Genomic DNA, 6,940 nt, shown 5'->3' with positions numbered 1-6,940 from the left:
ATAATTAATATCTATTCTTATGTAATGGACGGTTTCACAAGTGTGTAATTAATCAACTTTTTGTTCAATGTTGCTAATATTTGTTTTTTTACTGGTGAACTATGTACATTGCCAACCCTCACTTTCTTCGCTTTTCTTTTCCTGTCTTGTAATCCTATTAATTTATTTTCTTGTTTCTCCCGCCAATTATGACTAACTAATTCTGATTCTGTCATGCGAGATATCGTATTTCTTTCTTGGCAGGGTTTTATCGCTTTAATATCTGATATTATCTACCGAGATCATTTTCCAACAACAGGCACCTGCGTGGTTTCACCCCTATTGGAAAGAGTGTGATCTTGGTCTGACCTATAGGCAACCTCGTAGGTATGTATGATCCCCCCTCTAGGGGACGGACGATGTTTTTAATTCCAATAATTTAGATGTATTTTTAGATTCTTGATAGTATCGACACAGTTTGTATCGGTCACACCACAACCTCGACCTTTACATTAGTACAGGTAGATGTATTTCTTGCTTTCGAGCGGATTCTCCATTAATTTTTTTTTGCATTGGTAATCGTTCATTTTATATCCGCTGAATGTACAGAGTGGGTGGGACGAGGTTCTTTGTTTCCTGTTATGCCCACGTGCCAAGGAAACGGTATGACCTTTTTCCCACTGATATACAATTATGTTGTTCTTCTTTCCGATCAATGTTAGGCCGGAAGTTCTTCTGCTGAGTTCATGGATCACAAGGAATTTGTGCATATTATAAATGTATTTCCTTGTTTTATTTCAACGATCCCTAGCGCGAGGGATATGGCATTCATTTCTGCTGTATGCACACTTACTGACGATATGTTGCTAATCGTTAAAAATTAAATTATCTTGACCTTTTGAAAGAACACTGTGACTTTATTTCTTTCACTAAACTTTTGTTATGATATGACTAACTGCACACATCCCTAAATTACAGATAATTCATAGTGGCAATGAAGTTCGCGTAATTCTTTTTTTAATATAGTTTTAAATGCCATACGTCACTTTAGGTCTATTTTACCTTTATTCGGTTCAGTTTTGTCTAGTTTTGTCTCCAAACATATGAACGGAGACCTTGCAAGGTGAGGTCAGCGGTCCGGGAGGAGGACGGAACCATGGGCACCTCTCGCTAGTCGCAGATTATTGTGATTCATGACTAAAAAAATCATAGTGCGGGATATGGCATCAGCGACCCTTTTCTACTGACGTCTCTTTACGACTGTATGTTCATTGTCACCCCAGGGGTGTAACCTCATCTTCCATTCCATAAGCAGCCCGCCGTAAACTGCTAATTGTTCATTTTGCGTGCTGCTGAGGAATGAACTGACCTTAGAGTGAACACCTAATCGCAATAATACTATTGGCTCCTAAAAGCAGTCAAAATGTAAACAAACCAAGTCCCCAGAATTCGTTCTATCGACGAGCTACGAGGGTGTAATTCTTGCTAATAATCGGGATAATTAACTATTAATGAATTGACATTTAAGTAGCAATAGTTTTTTTTCGAACAACCGCGATTGTTCTAAAGAGTCGGATGTTTGTTACGGATAAACGGGATGCAAATTATGGGGATTGTGGTCGCGCTATGGCTTAATGTCGAATGTATAATCCTCTTAGAAAGTCCTCATTTCGACTCGCTAAAGTAGCAAATATGCTCAACCAAAACAGTGGTAATGTATCGAAAATGTTTATTCGACAATTTACCTTGAAAACAGTTGAAAATTGTGGCCCACATTGCGCGGTAAAGTGACGAATGTGAGATATTCGATGCTTTAATTTTCTGCCACCTGTTCTTTGCTTTGCAAAGTATCGAATGTGCCACATTAAATAATTTGACACTACCCGTGCTCTTCTTGCCAGCAGATAAACCTGAGTCAAATATCGAAAATCAATCAATCACGGTATAACTAATTAGAATGCGAATGTGACTGATTTCAATTTTGATTATAATAGTTGTATCTTCAACAATAGGGTTTCAAATTTTGATTGTTTAATTGTTTTCCTCTTTCCCAAGCCTCTGCTTTAAATGCATATTCATTACTTTACTACAATCTGATATAAAAATATATATATATATATTTCGGCCGTTATTCTCACTGGTTATGTCCAGTTGAACATGATCAGCACTGATCTTATTGAGGCGTTGATACTCACGGGTTATTTTTAAGTCGAGAAGTTCTCGCCGGGCAGATGCTTTGGCCAACGACGGACGCAGCGACCGTTACATAGCCCAAAGTACTGGGTATATGGATGCTCTACCATCCACGATGGTCTACAGCGGTTTAGGGCCACCGGAAGTCTCGATTGAAGAGAAGTGGCTCTTACCGCATTACGGNGTAGTTCACTAGTTTTCGTGCTCCGCTTGACCAATTAATATCTTTCAATTAATTAAGGTTTTTAGTTGAGATAAAAAAGGCAGTGTCACGAGCGGGATTCGAACCCACGACCTTCGGCTAGATACGCCGCTACTCTACCACTTGAGCTATCGTGACTTCGATCCACTCGGACACTAACTTCCGATCTCAACCCCACCTTTTGAATTTTCCTTCCAAAATGACAAAAAGGAGGAAAAATAGCGGCCGTTCTAGTAGCGGCGTATCTAGCCGAAGGTCGTGGGTTCGAATCCCTCTCGAGACACTGCCTTTTTTACCTCAACTAAAAACCTTAATTAATTGAATAATATACATTTATCAACCGTAAATATCTAAAGTGCATCAATTATACATATTAATCAAAAATTTATAGAAATAGTCATCAACGTCTTATACAATAAAGTAAGATAAGCATGCAGATTCACAGGAAAAAATTTTAATGATTGAAAACGACGATCTTGCAGCCGTGTGCCTTATACATTTTATAAGCCTCCTAACACAAGATTTTTTTTTACATTCGATACTGACTCGGCGATATAATGATTTTTTTCTCTTTTCGTTAAGGTGAGTCTTATAATAAAATGTAAAATTTTTCTACTAGTTATTCTTATGTCTTTCAAAAATTTAGATGCTGATGAGGTGGGTAAATTGCCGAAAAATCAAAATAAATGTTTAAATTTTACTTCTTACAAAAAGGAAAAAATGAAATTTTTATAAACAAAAATCAAAATTTATTTATTTAAAAATCGTGAGATGCGGTCTGGTGTGATGTAGGTTTCAGAAAAACATTTTCTTTATTGTGCCAACGTTTCGATCTTTATTGAGATCATCTTCAGGGCCTGGGATTTACAAACATTGTTTACATATAACAATTATATTTTGGATGTGGAAAAGGGAATTTATACAATGCAAAATATATTTTTTATATATTCAATCAAATTATTTGTACTCACTCAAAGTGTTTGGCTTCTGTGTAATTGTGCCATTTTGTAAATCCCAGGCGCTGAAGATGATCTCAATAAAGATCGAAACGTTGGCACGATAAAGAAAATGTTTTTTTCTGAAACCTACATCACACCAGACCGCATCTCACGATTTCTAAATAAATATCGATTAATGGTAACTAATCACCACACAAAAATCAAAATATATTAATTATTCATCTCTTAGGAAGAAATACTTGGATATGTTAGCAGTTTATTATTTGAGTAAAAGGAATAATCATTTTATTAGAAAATTGGCGTTGTTTGTTATTTATAACTGAAGGGTTGTTTTCCTTCGTTTACAATCTGAATTTTATACGATGTATTGATAAGTTTATTTTCGTCAAGTTCAGATTTTGATAAACCGAAAAATTTAATTTTCCAATTTGAAACGTCCATGTTATAAATTTACAATTTGGCTATTTTTGTTAATTGGGAGTATTATTGAATGTTTGCAGGTAAAAAAAAAGTTTTTCGTCGTTATATTACAAATACAGGGGGTAACAAATTATATACATAGTGCGTTATAATTTGACCTCGATTGGCCTCATAATTTGACGTTTTGACCTGCATTCTGTAACCCGTTGTTAAACTTTTATGCTAAAACACGCCATAGCTCTTATATATTAAGGTTGTCTTATTTTTTGTCCATTCTTAATCGCATTCAATGGGCGTGAGATTAAAAGCTACATATTAACACATAATCGAGGCGGAACGGGTGAAAATGGCGTGTGGTGTCTGTCGGCTGACGGCAGAAATGAAATATGACAACCAGACACTTCTAATCACGTCTCTTTGTCTTCGGCGAAAGCTTTTAGTAACCCAATTGTCAAATGACAATAGTCTCCTTACAGTACAAATGTTTCGTTATTATAACGAATAATTACATACCTTGATAAGTGGTAAAGGAGTGTTACCACTGGGCAACTTTTCCCACAAGAGAATAAAATGACAAATTCAACATATATGAACATATTTACTTAATACAATATTTGTAGTTGTAAATATTAAATGAATGTAATAAAAAAAACATTAAATAGAAATGCAGTAACGACGCTGTGTTTTAATTTGTAGCCAAAACAACAATGGTTTGAGAACCTTTTCAACACGAGCAGTTACTCGTGTTGATTAATTATAATATTAATGTAATAATTTTAATATTAATTGATTCTCAAAACTAAAACAATGAAAAAAAGTGTATGGTGATTAGTGACCGTTAGTCGATGATTATTCAGAAATCGTGAGATGCGGTCTGGTGTGATGTAGTTTTCAGAAAAACATTTTCTTTGTCGTGCCAACGTTTCGATCTTTCTTGAGATCATCTTCAGGGCCTGGGATTTGCAAACATTGTTAAATTTAACGAAAACATGGAGGATGTGGAAAAAAGTGAATTTATACAATGCAAAAAATATATTTTTTTTTAATATTCAATCAAAGTATTTATACTCTATTTTTTTTATAAATTTTTTTTTTCATCGTATAAATTCACTTTTCTTCCACATCCTACATGTTTTTGTTAAATTTAAATAATGTTTGTAAATCCCAGGCGCTGAAGATGATCTCAATAAAGATCGAAACGTTGGCACGATAAAGAAAATGTTTTTTTTTTCTGAAACCTACATCACACCAGACCGCATCTCACGATTTCTGAATAATCAAGGGAAAAAAAGTATGTTTATCGCAATTTTTCAACATCAACGTCCAACTGACAGCCTTGATCACAAAGATATATTGGATAATGAAATTTCAACAAATAGTTGAAAATTCACTTGGAAAAAAATACGAAGAAAGTAGAGCATTATTAAGATGCGGTATGAATAATCAATAAGCACGAAGAAAATCTGCTTAAAGGCTGGATCGTTACTGCATATAATAAGGCTGTTACGGTTAACAGATCCTTGAAAATAATTACTTTCATTTATTAGAATAAATAATATCAATACGATGAATTATAAAATTTTGATATAAACAAGTTTAAAGTGTAATAATCTGAACGTTAGTACGGCCTGAAGAAACAAATTCTATTGTTACTGCCAAACGTTCGACCTATTTTAAGGTCATCATCAGGGTAAAACATTTCAAATATGTTTACACATTGGCATAGTTAATAATAGATGGTTTTAAATCTCTTTAAAAACCAACCGAACATTGCCAAGGATGTAACACTGATATTGACCTTAAAATAGTTCGAAAGCTTGGCAGTAACAATTGAATTTGTTTCTTCGTCCAGACCATACAAAGATCCAGATTATTCGTGCGAATCAAGTTGCTTGAATGATATGACAAAATTGTCAATTCAAACGGACAATTTTCACTTCATACAAACTAAAATTTCAGGATATATTTCTACAACAATATATTTAAAATAAGTAATTAATGAAAACTTCATCAAATCATTTCGTGTGACCTGGATACAGGATAAGTGAGAAATGTTCTGAACGCACTTTGAAAAGTTTAAAATGTTTTCGCCAGGGGAAACTTGAACCCCCCCGCGGGAGAATTGTTTCTCACCGGAAAAAAAAGCTACACCCCAAAATATACGAATGGAACATTAAACATTGCATGTAATTTTCGCCCTGCCAATATTTTTTTACTACCTTGATCGACCGTTTTTACAAGAAATGTTATCGTCTCTTTTGTCAGAACGGTCAGAAAAAGATTTTGAATTACGGGCACGTAGTGTTATTCAGGTTGAGCTTCTGATTCTGCCGTTCGATAGCAATCTTGTTAAAGTCGGCCTTAATTGTCCAGCTCGCCCTCTTCTAATTCGACTCCGGATTTAAACTAATCCCGAGCTCTGCTGGGGGTTGTTATTCAATTCAATTTTTTGCAGTTAATCAGCGTAAAACGACACATGCGTCAATCGTTTCCAACGCTTTGACGAGGCACGACTGCGTGGAAAACGTACACTTTAAAAATATTTCTAACATAAATTGAAAATATTTTATATATTTTATTAGACCATTATAGAATTGTGAGATTTCTTGATCAGGCCTGCGCGCTCTGAACCGGTAGTTCGATCGTTTCCGTTCATTTTGGTCTGCCTATTTCTGTGTGGCGTTTATGGCTTTTCGACATATTCACTTTTGACAATTTGTCCTTTTTAAGTATGTAAAAAAATACAAAAGTTTCTAAAATGCCGGAAAATGAGAAACGTTAGCAGGTCAAAAAAACGACCAAGCAAACTTGCGTTGAATGGATATACACTATAATTAACAATAATTACATTCTTTCTTATAATATGGTACAGTTGATTATATCTCTTATTTAGGCTCTAATTTCTACGTATAGCTTGTATTTTGTATCCTGTAGTTTTCTCGTTTCTACAGTAAAAATAATTTTTTAATATTATTTAATTAACAACAATTAAATTTAAAAATGCATTTCTTTGTCTTTTTCTTTGAAGCTAAATTACACACCAGCAAAACCCTATGGACTGGTTTTGTTAAAGGACCATCGTCCCATCTTGATGGACGTTCCGTTCTGAGACTAAGCTGATCGCAATGCTTCTTCTCTACATATAACCCAAGCTTGAAAAATGCTTACATTGACATATCAAGAAAAA

This window comes from Cimex lectularius, unplaced genomic scaffold (genome assembly GCF_000648675.2).
Source record: "Cimex lectularius strain Harlan isolate CLEC.00 unplaced genomic scaffold, Clec_2.1 scaffold84, whole genome shotgun sequence".
Classification (NCBI taxonomy): Eukaryota; Metazoa; Arthropoda; class Insecta; order Hemiptera; family Cimicidae; genus Cimex; species Cimex lectularius.
The sequence above is the reverse complement of the archived record's forward strand: the minus strand, read 5'-3'. Positions refer to the sequence as shown.